The sequence below is a fragment of the Chinchilla lanigera genome, unplaced genomic scaffold (assembly GCF_000276665.1).
Source record: "Chinchilla lanigera isolate Chin_1 unplaced genomic scaffold, ChiLan1.0 scaffold00010, whole genome shotgun sequence".
NCBI lineage: Eukaryota > Metazoa > Chordata > Mammalia > Rodentia > Chinchillidae > Chinchilla > Chinchilla lanigera.
The window spans coordinates 18,564,991-18,580,325 of NW_004955411.1; positions in this window are offsets into that span (position 1 = coordinate 18,564,991).

Below are 15,335 nucleotides of genomic sequence, written 5' to 3' on the forward strand. Positions count from 1 at the left end.
TGGTAATCTGAGCAATGTAGTTGAGGATAGCGATATGTAATGTAACAACCACTGATGATTTGTATTATTTTGTCTTGAATCTCTGTATCACTTTGAATGTTCTTGCTTTGATTTGTTTATGTTTGTGATACTAGTATGCTGCTACTGTTCTATTTCTTTGTTTGTTCGTTTCTCATTTACTACTTTCTTTAAAATAAAATAAATAAAAGAAAATCCACATTGGACAGTACCAAAGAGTACTGAGTGCCAATAATTGATTTAAAAAGGTTTAATTTCTCATTAGTGCAAAGAGAGCTGGCTAGGCATTGGCAAGATATTAATATGTTTAGGACAAAACATCTGAACCCTAAAAGAAAGAAGACAATGATAATATAATGACAATTATATCTGTATTTTTCCAATTTTTTTTTTTTTTTTTTTTTTTTTTTTTGGTTTTTTCTTTTCCACCTTACCCCTCCCTGGTTTCCCTTCCCATTTGAGCATTTTTTTTTGGTTTTTCTCCGGTACTGGGAACCGAACTCACGGCGTTGCGCTTGCCAGGCAGGCGCTTTTGCCGCTGAGCTAAATTCCCAGCCCTTTTCCAATGTTTTATGTTCCTTTTGGTTTTGTTTGTGTTATTTTGTTCTTTAATCCTTCTATTGCTCTGTTCCACAATTAAAGCTTGACCATAAAGACTTTTGCACCGAGAAATGAAAACTTCTGTGAAAAATGATACCATCTACAGAAAAGAAATGCAAACGTAGAAGGGAAGAGGAAATATGTACAATCGTTCAGCGAGGATTTTTCCAGAGAGATAGTTAGAATAAAAACATTTCAAATTTTGAGGAAAAAGAGCTCTCTCCAAGGTTTTTATTACCTACTAATTTCGGGCTAAATCTAAGAATGAAAAACAAAAGGACTATGACCTAAACTGTGCCCCCGGTCTGATGGAAATGCTGAAGCTTTGATCGATACTGAGATGATATTTGGATATGATGATTTTGGAAGGAATTCCCCTCATGCCTTCCTCTTTTTGCTTCCTCTCTCTCTGTCCACTTCTGCCCCCAAGTGAAAAAAAAAAAAAAGCCATCGGAATATGTAGTAAGAACACAATTATGTATGAGTCAGGAAGGGCGGCCTCACTAAACACTGCCTCTGCTGTCACCTTGAAATAAGACTTTCAGTTTCTAGAACTGTAAAAAGCACATATTTCTGCTGTTATTTTAAGCTACCTAGTTTATAACATTTGGTAATGGTATCCTGAGCTACATGAGGTGTTTCATTATGTTTTTGATCCTCAGGAAATAGCCTGAAAAATTAAAACTTTCTTAGAGAAGCCTTAAGATTATAATACAACTATGATAATATAATAACATGCAGTGGGTAGAACAGAAGTGAATGATGTAGGGGTTTAAACAGTTAGGTCTAAGATGTTATCATCCGTGTACCTCCATAATATTTCTAGCATCCAAAACTTTTAACATCCTTAATGGAAGATTTATAAAGGCTAGATATGCTTAGTCCTAAGACTGAGAAGAGCAACAAAGTTGACATCCTCTGTCAGGGTTCTTAGCAACATGAACAAGAGTAGATAGATACAAAATGCCTTAGAACATATTGGAGTTAGCCAGAGCTCTGGAGGCTAAATGTCTGGGACCAGAGTTCCAACTGAAATCTTGTTGAAGGATGATTTCTTGGTTTGCGGATGAGTGCCTCTTTGCTGTGGCTCATGTGGCCTTGTATTCCTTAATATATTAAAGAATATAAGGCCTTATATATTAGGCCTGGGGAAAAGAGACAGAAAGACAGACAAAGAGCTCTAATATTTGTTTCTCTTTTTATAAATTTTATTGAATCAGAGCCCTACTCTTGTGGCCTCGTTTACCTTCATTACTTCCTTAGAGACCCGGTCTCCAACACAATCGCATGAGAGTTAGATTTCAACATTTAAATCTGGGCAGCAACATTCTCGGAATTCACAACATTTGTATGTCATTAACCATATTAATTTGGCTTTACCTGCAAGTAGTTTGAGGTGACAACTTAGATTTTTGGGGCAGACAGGACCCGGGAGTCGGATTTGAGAGCAGAATTTAGGAAGGATGGAGTGGGGAGAGCGAAGTAGGAACAGTTAGCGCAAGATGGACTAATGCACTTCGGAAAAGAATCTCACTTAACCACGATATTTAAGATTTCTAAAAAATTTTAAAGAACTTTTTATTTAAAAGATGAGCAGTTGGAACCTTTATCCACCCTCATCTTCCTCATTGTGTAAAGGATTTAAGGAAGTTAAAATGTACTTTTGCGCTAGCCAAGCCAGCACTTTTTATGTAGGAGAAGCCTGGGTACGGAACAAGAAGAACAAGCAGTGTGAGTTTGGGGTAGGAGGCTGAGCAAGGAGCAGGTGCGCCTGAACTGCCAACAGCTCTGCAGCTGATGTGCTAGATAAGGCAAGAAAGCAGGAGAGAGCCTTGACGGTACAAAGTGAATTGACTTATAATAAACTCCATGTTAATTTCCTTCGTGGTGTATAATTAACAATCGTTTCCTTTCAAAATTGAGGGAACATTTTTCTACAAGGTAGACAGAAGCAAAAAAAAAAGGCTACATGGAGTTATCAGCTGTCCGAAACGTACCAGTTTAAAGAGTTTATTTTATTATTCCTTAGGATGCTGAGACACTGTACTCAGCTGGTCAGCCTTTTCCCAAGGTTGGTAGATGGCCTCCAGTTGTCCAAGGTGCTGCTGAACTTGGCTGATGAATGATACTGATTTTGAGTTCTGTCATCAGCTCAGGTAGAGTAGTAAACAAGAGCAAATATACATAGTTGTTCTGTGTCTTGGGTTTCGAGTTGATGCCACTTGGATCTCAAAAAGTATCGTAGGGGCTGGGGATTTAGCTCAGAGGCACAGTGCCTGCCTGGCAAGTGTAAGGTAGTGAGTTCAATTCCCGGTACCAGAAGAAAAAACAAAAACAAACAAACAAACAAAAAGTATCCTAAACAGGAAAAAGAGTTAGCTGCCAAGTTCTCATAATGCTTATAGTGGATAACTGGGAGTGCTACTTGCTTGGAACTTTTCTGTTCAAAATTATCAAAGTATCATGGTAGTTCTTGATAAAAAGGATATAAAATTTACCTTTTGATTGTATGAATAGCATGTACATAACACAGAAACATAATATTTATAAAAATCTTTATATGATATTTTTATAACAAAATGAGGGATTAATGAATGTTGCATGAAAAGATAATTATTCAATTCTTTTTCTGGATTCTACTGTTTGATACTGTACTTAATTGTCTATTGGCAGTAAGGATTTTATGGAAAGATTAGAGTTGTGTCCAACAGTTTGTAAAGGATATAGGGGGAATCTTAAAAGAGTTTCTTACGTTGTGGTATTGAACATACAATAGAACTCCCAGGCATCCTTTCTAAACAATGCAGATTCTTGGGCAGAATGTATGTAATGAGTTGTAAGCTTTGAGATTATCTAAGATCCTGATGTTTTTTATAATGCTCATGAAGTATCTATGATGAGAACCACCACTATCAAAGTACATTTCTATGTCTCTGAACCAGTCACAGTCCAAACACAAGAAAATGACAGTCATTCTGTATATTAATAGCTTGCCTGGATATTTCAAGTTGCGTTATTAAGCACTGTGAGTGAAATTTTGGATTTAGACAGAGAACAGTGCTTTTAATTTATCCAGAGAGCAATAGGAGAAAAAAGGATAAAGCCAGACTAGATTAATCAATCTAGAGTCTAAGAGGGATACATTGCAAATGATTTGAAAAACCATACTAAGGAGAAATCTAGCTTCATTTCAAAGTTAGAGACTTCTTGCAAGGTTTTACTAAGAGGTGTTATGATCAGGTAGATGATATAGAAAGGTTACTGGACCTGCAGTACAACCAATGCATTATGGACCCAAAGACCAGGCAAGAGGTAATAGCAGTAAAGAATGTGAAGAATGATAATGACCTAACTAAGGTAGTGACCCACATGGATAAAGCAAATTAAGCCATTGGGGTTGCTAACATGTTTACAGATCACGTGTGTCACAGAAAGACTTACAATCCCATTAGTGATCCTAAGACAACACCCATCCAGTCTAGAAACACAGATGAATGCACAAAATGGTCAACTTACCTATAACCTTTAAGAAATGTATTCTCCATTCTTCAGGTTTTATGGAAAACTATAGAAAGTGGTGTCCAGGCATCAGATACTTTACCTTATGTAGACATGTCTATTTTTCTGTTTGTAATATATTTAGGAAACCTCAGTTGCAGTGTTCTAGGAAGGATACAAAGCTGATTTTATGGGTGGGGAAAAACACACCCCATTTGTTTCATTTTGTTTTTCCTATTTCCTTTATGGAACTTTACATGGCATGACCATAAAGTAATTTTTCTCTTATGTAGCTCATAAACTAACTCTGAATGTAATTCCAGAAAAGATGCAGCACGGGCTGGAAACATGGCAGCACTGCTAACCTGGAGCATATCCTCCTCAGGTGATTGCTTGGAAGGAAGCACACTCATTGGAATATCTATCTCCAGTATCCTGGTTTAAAAAGAGTACTTTCCTTTATCTTGACCTTCGTAGACCCACTTGCTTTCTAGGCATTCTAGGAAGATTTATTAAATAACTCATGTTTATGCCTTATTTTAAAGGAAAAATTAGAGTAATAATAGGAACTTGTGTCTTTGCTCTCAGCAAAAGTTGAATGGGTTTCTATCTGCAGGGATTTTGCAAACCTGTGTCCCTAATGGGCACACAGCGGGCCTGTGTCTTGTTTGCACACCCAGGGGAAAAGAATGCAGGGGAAACAGCACACTGGGCCTAGAAGTGCTAAGGGCAAAAACAGGGTTTGAGCAAATCTTGGAACATTCTCAGAAACATGAAATATGTACTAACTACAAATATGCATTTCTGTTCTTTAAAAATGAAGCAGTCCAGATTCCTTGAAAAAGAAATTTAAGAAAATCACACAGCTTTTATTGAACTTTGAAAGGACTGCCCACAAAGGTAGTAAATCTGTGAGTAGCTCTAAGCCTCAATGCCTTTCCCATACAGAAACAGAACAATGGAAATGATTTCTCTTTCTACTACTCAGACCAGGGTTTGCCTGGTCCCTTTACAAACTTTTTGGTCTCCTATATATTCAACATTATTGTTACATATTCCTCCAAGTGTTTTATAATTCCACTTTCCTAGAAAAAAGTCCTACCTTCAAGCAGAAGAAGGGACTCCCCAGCTGAACCACATGAAAGACATACAAGAAACACTGGTGTTGCAAATCTAAAATACCTAGATCATTTTGTTTTTCACAAAAAGTACTGGCTATGAAAGTAATGAAGTTACAATCTTTACTGTAGCACATCCTCCTAAGCTTCTGAATTTTGCAATACAATTCTGGTCACAAAATATTCCCTGCTTCAGTAGATGAGACCCCAGAGTCTGTGTTTTGTAAAGGTACTCTGCTTCTTTCATAGGCAGTGGGTATCCACTAAAACTAGCGTGTTCGCACTCTTGTGACAGTTTTATGTGCCTAAAAGCATGTGGCAACCCATGCTCGCTCCCTATCCTCATGGAAGAAGATAGTAATTACAATGAATTATGCATAGACTAAGATGAGAGCTGTCAAAAATCAGAATTTTTAAAAGCAATGGCTGGTATATTTCAATGCATATGCATTGAGGAGGGGTAAAAAGTAGAGAAGTACAAATTAATGATAGATGGTTTAAAATTTGTCTGCAAATGAGCCTTTTGTTAAAAATGCTCCTTTACTTTTGTGCTCATATGATAAAATGAGATTCTCTGTACTGGGGAGATGTGAGAAAGTGGTTCTAAGAAGCACCAACCGTCTTTTCATAATGGAGTGGTTTAAACATTGTACTAGTGCAACACATATTCTTAGTTTTATGATTCTGTTTTTATTTCTTGTCATAAAACCTATGCTCTTACCTACTTTATAAATTTAATGCCTGGTTCTGAAAGAGGGGAGGTTTAAACAGAAGACAGAAATGTGTACCTATATATTTTTCCCATTTTCTCATTTCTTCCTGATAGCAAACACAGAGTTGGGAGAGAATAAGGACTACTTTGAATTTCAAGTGCAGCATACATGCAAGGCAGAATATATTTTTTTTCTCAAGAACTGTGGGAAGTCATGTTAAAAATGTAGACGCTAATAAGATAAACAGGCAAAGTGGCTTAAAGTCACATTCATACAGTAAACATACCAGTTTGGATAGCTTCAAATTATAATGCCTTTACTTGAAAAAAGTAAATGTTTTAATCACACACTTTGTTATCAAAACTTTATTCCCTGAAACATCAGCATAGAAATGTGTCTCATGGCTGGATTCCTTCTTTCTTACCTTACACCGTTGGATAAGCTAAAGCTACTTAGAGAATCTAATTCCCTCCAACATGGTTCTCCCAGCCAGAGCATTTTCAGCTCCCCTCAGAGATGCTGTATGGATAAAATAGTATCAAGAGCTTGGACTCTAATGTCAGACTTCCCAGGCTTGTATTCAGTCTTGATGCTTAGTAGTGCTATGACAAAGGGAAGTTGGTTTTTTTTGCGTCACAATTTCCTCAACTCAGAGTAATTAGAATCCACATTGTAAGGTCCTTATTAGGAATAAAATATCTAATATATGTACAATACTTAAAATAAGACATGGCACTGAGGAATATAGATAGATGATAGATCGATAGATAGAAAGATAGATTTCCACCTTCGCATCTATATACATATATACACATATGTGCATCTACCCATGTGTGTGACCTACTGTGGATCTACACATGTGTGTGAGCTACTGGGATGCCGATATGGAGAAAACTTTCTGTTTGAAGAAGGTATTCTATGTACCAGAGATTTGAAAATGTAACCACCTAAGAAATAAGTGTTCTTGAGTATATCTGAAACATAGGATAACTGGTAAGAAAAATCAAACATTATCACTGGCCAAACTGGATATATTCACAGGAGCTTTATTTCCTGGGGTCTTCTTACCTAAGCATCAGTGAACCAAGATAATTGGCAAAGTGTAGACTGCATTTCAGATGATGGGATGAATTGTGCCTTCTTGTATATCAAGTTTATAATCTCTAAAACTTTAAGGTGGAGGTGACAATATCTTATCAAAAATTGATCGTTTCAAATATCTACATTTCTATGAAAAATGAATATTTAAAAATTATTTACTCATAACAAATTAAGGTCTAATTACTGATAAATTATGAAAAGACAAAAAAGAGACATCTGTTCTCTGCCTGTCTGAGATAGAAATATGGTGACTTCCAAATATGTTACTGTATTCCTTTGAAGGCCAATGTTATGATGCCTGGAAAATAAGTCACAAGTACATGTAGTTAACATACTAGGATTTACACACAGGGAATATTGATCAACTTGTTCTTCATACTGAAAGAAAAGTAAAATTTAATAATTTACTGTACTAAGTGTATAATACCAAGAGAGAATAATTTTACTCTCTTCAACTTTTCTGTTCTATCTGATGTGTCAATTTACTAGGCTGTACCTGCAATTGTACTGCAAGTGGATCTTCTTTACAGGATCTATTGATGCAAGAGATAATCTTGTCTAGAAACACAAAGATACACAGAAATCATGTTTTATCAGCTGCCTACTCATTCGCAAATGCAGTGATGCTGAAGCACTAACTAGCCATCACGTTTCCTTTAGATAATGTTACTTACTATTTGAAAGAACTTCAATATAAACTTTGTGCAAAGTTGCAAGTGCAAAAAGTGGTCATTATTAAACAGCTTTAGCTTCCTTGTCCCCATAACTTCTTGATTCTTAGGAGAGAGGCTCACTTTTACTAGTTCACTTTTCTTCCTTGTAGCAATAGTCTGAGAATTTAAATACATGATTGCATATATTTTTAAATGCAATGATATATGCTGTTCCAGATTTTTTTCATTTAATATGATTTAGGAATCTGTTCATGAGTTAGAATATGTTGGGAGTGCTTTACTCATTACAAAGTTTTGCAAAGTATAAAAGGTACACCGGAGTATGTCCCTGAAGAAATCTTGTCCTCCCTGCTTCACTGTAGGCAGACCTTGCTCTTAACAAGAAGAATAACACGTTGATTTGTTTGGTTATGGTATATGGCAAAGGTGCTGGGATGCCACTTTCACAATTACTTTTCTTTATGGAAAACCTTGTCTTGGAAGACTGGAAGGGGAGTTCCCATTCTGGCTTTGAAGAAGTAATTTGTGATGGGTTTATGGAGGGTGTCAGATGCCAAGGATTTAACGGCAACCTACTAGCATATAGCAGGCCCCAGACAACAGGTAGAAAGAAAAAATTGCCTTACTTATACAGCTGCAAGAAGATTAATTTCAGTAGTAAACAAAATGTTCTTGAAACAGGTTCTTCCACAGGTATGGTCAGATAAGAACACAGCTGCGCCAACACCTTTGCTATAACCCTATGAGACTAAAAGCAGAGAATACATCAAAGCACTGCCCAGACTCCTGGCCTATGGAAACTGACAGAATAAATGGGCACTGGTTCGGACTACTAACCTGGACAGCACTATTTTATACTTAGTGTCTAAGTCTATGAATATTACTTTGTTTATTTAGAAACTTGAGGAGAGTTGAATTAACAAAACTCATTAATTTTTGAAATACTGCAACTATTATTTCAAGGCTGCTCTAGCTAACTATCAGTGCCCCCAAAAATTCACTTGTTGGAACCTAATACTCAATGTGGTAGTAATAAGAGGTAGGTCTTTTAAGAGTTATTAGGAGGAACATTCCCCCAAACATACAAAAAGTACTGCCCTCATACAAGAATCTTGAGAGATAGTGTTTGTTCCTGTGCCATGTGAGGATACACAGATATTCATCAGACACTCATCTGCCAGTGCTTTGATCTTGTACAGCTCAACCTTCGGATGTGAGTGATAAATTTCTATTGTCCATAATTTACTCGACCCAAAGCATTTTGTTGTCTTAGCCTGGAAATACTGAGGAAAAAGTGCTTCTCCAATTACACTTTGGTTAATTTCTTTTCATCCTAACTCTCATTTACATTCTTTTCCCACGAGTAAAAGTAGTTCTGATGAATTTTATTTGTATCTAGTTTTGTTAGATAACATTGTGTCAGTTATTTATGTCTATTTGTAATTTGCCTATTTTGAGGTTGATACATGTGCTTATATATTAGCATATATTTATTTATCCCTAATATCTGATAGAATTCCATGATGTGCTATCTAATACATTCTTGTTTTCTGTTACATCAGTGACATGTACTTACAATGCTTCTGATTTTTCACTGATATAGAACTTCTTATAGAAGAAAGATTGTGTTCCAGTGTCAGAGTTTCTCTAGGATATACACATTTGAGTTTGACTGCAGGGCCACAAGGTCTTCTAGTACTTGACTTATTTCATCTTTCCAGACTCACATTCAGTTTGAGATTGACTATGCTCATACTGTATAGCCCAGAAGCAGTGCAGATGAACTTCTCTTTTCCTAAAGCCCTGCATAGTCAGTCTCAATTTTTTGTGACCTCATAAGTGTGAAGTGGAATATCTCCGTTTCAAATCCCATTTCCTTGACTTCCACTGAAATTACATACAATTCTACATTCTTTTGAATAATTAACATGTATACATTTTTGAATGTATATTTCTATCATTTGCTCATTACCTGCTGTTTTTCTTTTAACATATGTAAAATTCATATATATATATATATATATTCCACATAGTGTTGGAGGAAGTACACAATGTGTTTCTGAACTTATTATAACCCAGACAAAAATATAAATTGTCAAAACTTATGAAACTGGCACAATCTAGTAAACAACTGATATTATTCTGTTGAATAATTCTCCTCTCCTTATAATCATACCATATTATCTTGCTTTCTCTAGCTTTATAGTAAGAATTGGTAATTTTATTTTTCTTCAATTTTGTCTTCACTACTGAAAGTTTTCTGATATTCATTAGATTCAATACTTGAATTTTCACATACTCCCCCAAAAATGCTACCTGAGAGTATTTTTTTGAGACCACATTGAATTTATAATCTAATAAAGGGGTATTTGCACATAACAAATATGCCAACAAAATGTATGCATGTATTTAGAACTACCTGTGCATGTACTTAGAACTACTGAAATTTCTAATAGCAATATTTCACTGTTTTAATAAAGAGAACCTATAGATTCTACTTAGATTTATAGTTGGGTATTGAATGTCAATTTATACCATTTTAAATGTCATGTTAGAATAATTATTTTGTATATAAAGAGACTTTTTAAACTTTCAATTATAACTAATAGTACTGGGAAATTCACTTATTATTTCTACCAGTTTATAAAGGCTTTTGTATTTTCTTTTTTATTTTAAAAAGAAAAAATAATAAAAACAATGATACAAAATTTCAAAACAAGATTGTAGGAGAGCGATAGCAGTGCATTGCATATTGTTATCTTCAAAGTAGTTGCTCAGATTACAAGATACAGGCATGAAAAATTGATCAAATGATATAAGCACTAACCTTTCTTTGAAATGAACTAATACAAAGTAGTAGTATAGCTATATTAACTATGATATATAGATATAGATATATATACTTTACATTTCCTTCTTTACTGTTTTTCCCCACCCCTTCAAAATATATAAGCATAAAACCTAAAAATATTTAAATTTTAATTCTTCTTAAGTTTAAATATCTTTTATTTGTTTTAATTACTTCATTGGTCTACCTCCGGTTGGCAGTAAAACTTTAAATAAAGTTTTTTTTTTGTGGGCATTATTGCTAATTCTTGCATTTAGTGGGGCAAGCAGTCAGTATTCTACCACTAAATAGGAAGTTAATTCTTGGTATTTTAAGAAATAAACTATGCTTCTATGCCCGAGTTGTTTTCTTTTCAAAAACTATACATGAATTTGATTATTGTTTAGATCAAAAATGTCTCCTAAGGTCCAGGCATTTAGCTTAGCAGCACAGCTCCTGCCCTGGCAAGCTCAAGGTTCTGAGTTCGATTCCCTGTACCTAAAATAAAATAAAATGTCTCCTAAAAGTCTCCTGTGTCCAGAGGTGGAGGCTGGTTGGAAGAGGCATGGCCTGAAAGGGTGTGTTCCAGTGCCTGACTCCTCCCATCTCTCTTTCCCAGCTGCCCTATGATGAACAGCGGTCCTCTACCAGGCTGTTTCTGCTTGGAGCCAGCTAACTTTGGGCTGAACCCACTGGAAAATGAGCCAAATAAAACTCCCCTTCTCTAAATTGTGGGTGCTTTGTCCCAGCAGCAAAGTGACTAAAATAGATGTTAAATTTTATTAAATATATTTTCTCCATCCACTGCTCTCCTTCTTTGTTGTATATTGTATTCTACTAATATTAATCATTATATTAATTAATATCAAGGGTCAAATTAAATTTTATTCATGGAAGACATTTGTTTACTTGGAGAATGATTCTTTTCTTCTTTATTGGTGAGTACAATCTGGGAATTTTACTGTTATAATTTTGAGGTTTGTGTTCATGACTCACAGTGATTATCAAACTTCTTCTCATCGATGTTTAGTATCAAGATGATGCTAGGCACATAAAACCAGTTGGGATTCATTCCTTTACTGTCTGAAAAAAGTTAAAATTTTATAAGTATTTTCCCTTCTTTAAACATGGAAAAATTTACAAGCAATATAATCAAGGTTTGAAATTTTCTCTATGTAGACAGTTTTTTAAATCAAATATAGGAGAGTTCTTAATTTCCCTTTCTTTGTAAGATCTTAGAAATTTGTGCTTTACAAGGTATTTGTCCATTTAGTCTAGGCTATCCCATTTATAAGAATAAATATTTCCATGATACTGTTAGTAACTATTGTATTCTGGAAGAATCTGTGGTGAAATAACTTATCATGCATGCTGGTAGGAATAACCAGGTAGGTTATTCAAGAATGTGCTGAGTAAGTCTTTACTGGTCATGTAATATGAGCCTGCCACTGCTCTAGACACTGAGGAATACATCAGTTAGTAAATCAGACAAGAATCCACACTCACATAGCACTTACAGTTTAAGGGAATTTACATTAAAATCTAAGAATTGTGTTTATTTACTTAACTGTAAGGGCTTTTTAGACTGTTTGACAGACAATTACTTGTTCCATCTAAGGTATGAAAAATGAATCAGGTTAATATTAATCAAGATCAGTTCTTTCTACCCCATGATTTGCAGTTTAAAATTTGATCTCTCCTCTCTTTATTAGAATAATTCAGGTTAAATGCATTTCGATCACCTGTGAGCCTATTAGCATTTGAGTAGGTTTCTGATGCAGTTAAAGGGACCCACTTAGAGTAAGGAATGATTTTGAAGGCCTTTCTCTGTTTCTCTCTCTCTCTCTCTCTCTCTCTCTCTCTCTCTCTGAATTAATTTAGCTGGGTCAAATCAAAGTGGTAAAGGAGAATGTATGATCATCAGCTGATGTGGCTGCCTAAACTGTGGGAACAGGAATAAAGGATGTCCTTTAGTCAAGAGGACATTCTCTCTCCTTGACATGAAATTGCGGCAAGTCCTCAGGTATTTGCTCATTTATGATGTACTTTATGAGATTCTACTGCCATATTGTCCTTGCTATAGGTGATTAAGTCTCTATACTTCTTTTCCTTCTTTCCCCTTTCAAATGAGGTTGTTATATGTAATTCTTGGCTCCTGTCAGAAGTTCATTCTCCTACATTTGGTGTGTCATATAATTTGGAAAATTCCTTGTATTGTAGTTTTTCTGGTACTGCCACCATTAAGCTATATAACTTTTGAATTGTACATTATAAATTTCTCAGGATGTCTTTTTGTCTCAGGCTCAAAGACAAAGCATACTGAGTAGAGCTTCCTTACTGCACTGTCTCCACACACACTTACGAACTGGACTGCACAAGGTGAGATGCACTTTATGGACCACCTACTCTAGAACTTTAAGCAAGAAGTGTTCCTAGCACTTAAAAAATGCCTAGACTTCAAGGAGGGTACCACTGTATTAGGAAAAAATATCCATGATACACTTTCTCCACTATCTTATAGGAGAGAGAAATATTCTTATATGAAGTCTTCATCTAGTCCTGTTTCTTAGAGGGCTGCTGTCTCCGTCAGAGCTCTCTGTGCGTACACTGCACTACAAGAGAGGCAAAACAAGCAAATTCTTATCATTTACTCAATCAGTTATGCACCTTTCAGACCAGCTTCATGGAACTATTTTAGTGTAATTCATTGTATTACTTCTTAAAAATCAGGGGAGGTGATGCACTGCATGGGAAAGAACACAAAATTCTGAATTTAAGCTCTTAAATCATTGTTACAAGTAAAAATTTTATATATCATTCCATTTTAGCCTGAAGAGTTAATAGGAAGAGATTGTGTTCAAACAATACATCAAAAAAGGTTCAAGGTTTGGGTTAAGAGGCAAGAGAGTGAGGTTTGTGAGCAGAGAAATTCTGTGGCACCAAGCACCCGCTGTTCAGTCTTTGGTGCCGGGTGGGGTACAGGTCAATCTGCCTTGGAATGGAAAGTGATCTTTTTAAAACATGAAAGCCATTACATCCTCTGTGCTGAAAATTTCAAGAAATGTCATCTTTGACCAAAGGAGATGTTGGCAAAATGAAAAGTAAAATACAAACACTACACATAAAGTGGGGGAGAAAAGTCAGGTCCAAAATAAGTGTTAGTTGGATGCCTGGGAGGCAAATAGGCTCACCTCTTTTTCCTGTGTATATATACAAATTGGACACAGCAGTACAAAGGGAAGATGGTGAGCTCTGGGATATAAGACAAGGGACCAACTCCCAGCTCCCCTTCAAAGAGGCCAAAATCTTTATGACATTAATCCCATACCTCTAAGCCTCATTTTTTCAGAAGTAGATAACCATAAATAATTTTTCAGAAGTAGATAACCATAGATAACCACAAATAATTTTACAAACTCATATAAGTTATAATATTTCATTAGTAACGCAGTTGCTGTTGTATTCTCTCTTTATCTGACTGTTCTTAAATCTTAAAATGATTGGAATATGAATCCACTACTATAAGGAAAGAAGAGATTAATGTATTGGAAGCACCATTACTAAGGCTATCACAAGAATGACATATCCATCAGTAGACAATGGTAAGGGAAAATTTTTAATATAATTTTACAAGGTTTTTTTAATGTTTATATTCTACAGATTTCATGGTAATATTTTTTAAAGTCTTTAATTATCTTATGTATTTAATTGTAAGCACATGTTTTTCTCTGACTTTGCAAACCGTGCACATAAAATATGTTGACATCTGTCATTATCGCATTTGATTTCTGGAGTATGGAAACTTCTTAGTTTCCTTTCCCTACATAATTGGTGGGAATCCTAATAGAACACTTAACTTTTCTTACAATCTTTCTTTGTGACTGGATTTTAGTTAAGCAAGATAACTCATCAATGGTTCTAGAAATGTTCTTTTAGTCATAAGTAGAACTCTATTTCAATGGCCACAAAACTTTGGAACAGATCACTTTTACATAACGCACAATGGCAGGTAAGACTTTCCAGGAAGATAGCCATGCTCTACCTCATTTCAATGCATAAAGCCAGTGTTATTACAATTGTCCAGAAAAAGGGGCTGGGGATTTAGCTCAGCGGCAAAGCGCCTGCCTGGCAAGTGTAAGGTCGTGAGTTCGGTTCCCGGTACCGGAGAAAAACCGAAAAAAAAAAAAAAACATTGTCCGCCTGTGCTTGACAGATTTCCCTATGTTGTACCCACTTTCCTGTCAATGGGACATAATACCCGATACCCACAGACTACGGAGGAGAGGTTGATAGTGCCTCATGACTTCAGTGTATGACTGGCTGGCTGCAGGACAGAAACAAGATGCCAGGGGGCCATGGTGGAGGCAGAGATGCTCAAACACAGAAATAGCATGGTAGAAGAGCCTGACTTGGAGGAAAGGACAGGGAGGGAGATATAGCCTTGTAGGGCATGTCCCCATGTGACTACCCTGGTCCAATCAGACACAATTTCCCTAAATGCGAGTCAGCTATCACAGCCTTATAATCCAGTTGACTTGTAAAACCTCACTTCTAAGCACAAGAGACTTTTGGAGAACATTTTATGAACAAAACATAACACTTTATATCAAAGTTACCTTTATTTAGAAGGCCATTATGTAAAATATTCTTAATCTTTCCCTCATCTTGTGGTTAATAAAATCTAAAGAAATTTAGCCGAGCACGGTGACCCGTGCCTGAAACACTAGCACTCGGGAGGCTAAGGCCTGGAAAATCTTACCTGCCATAAAAATATTATGGGAGGATT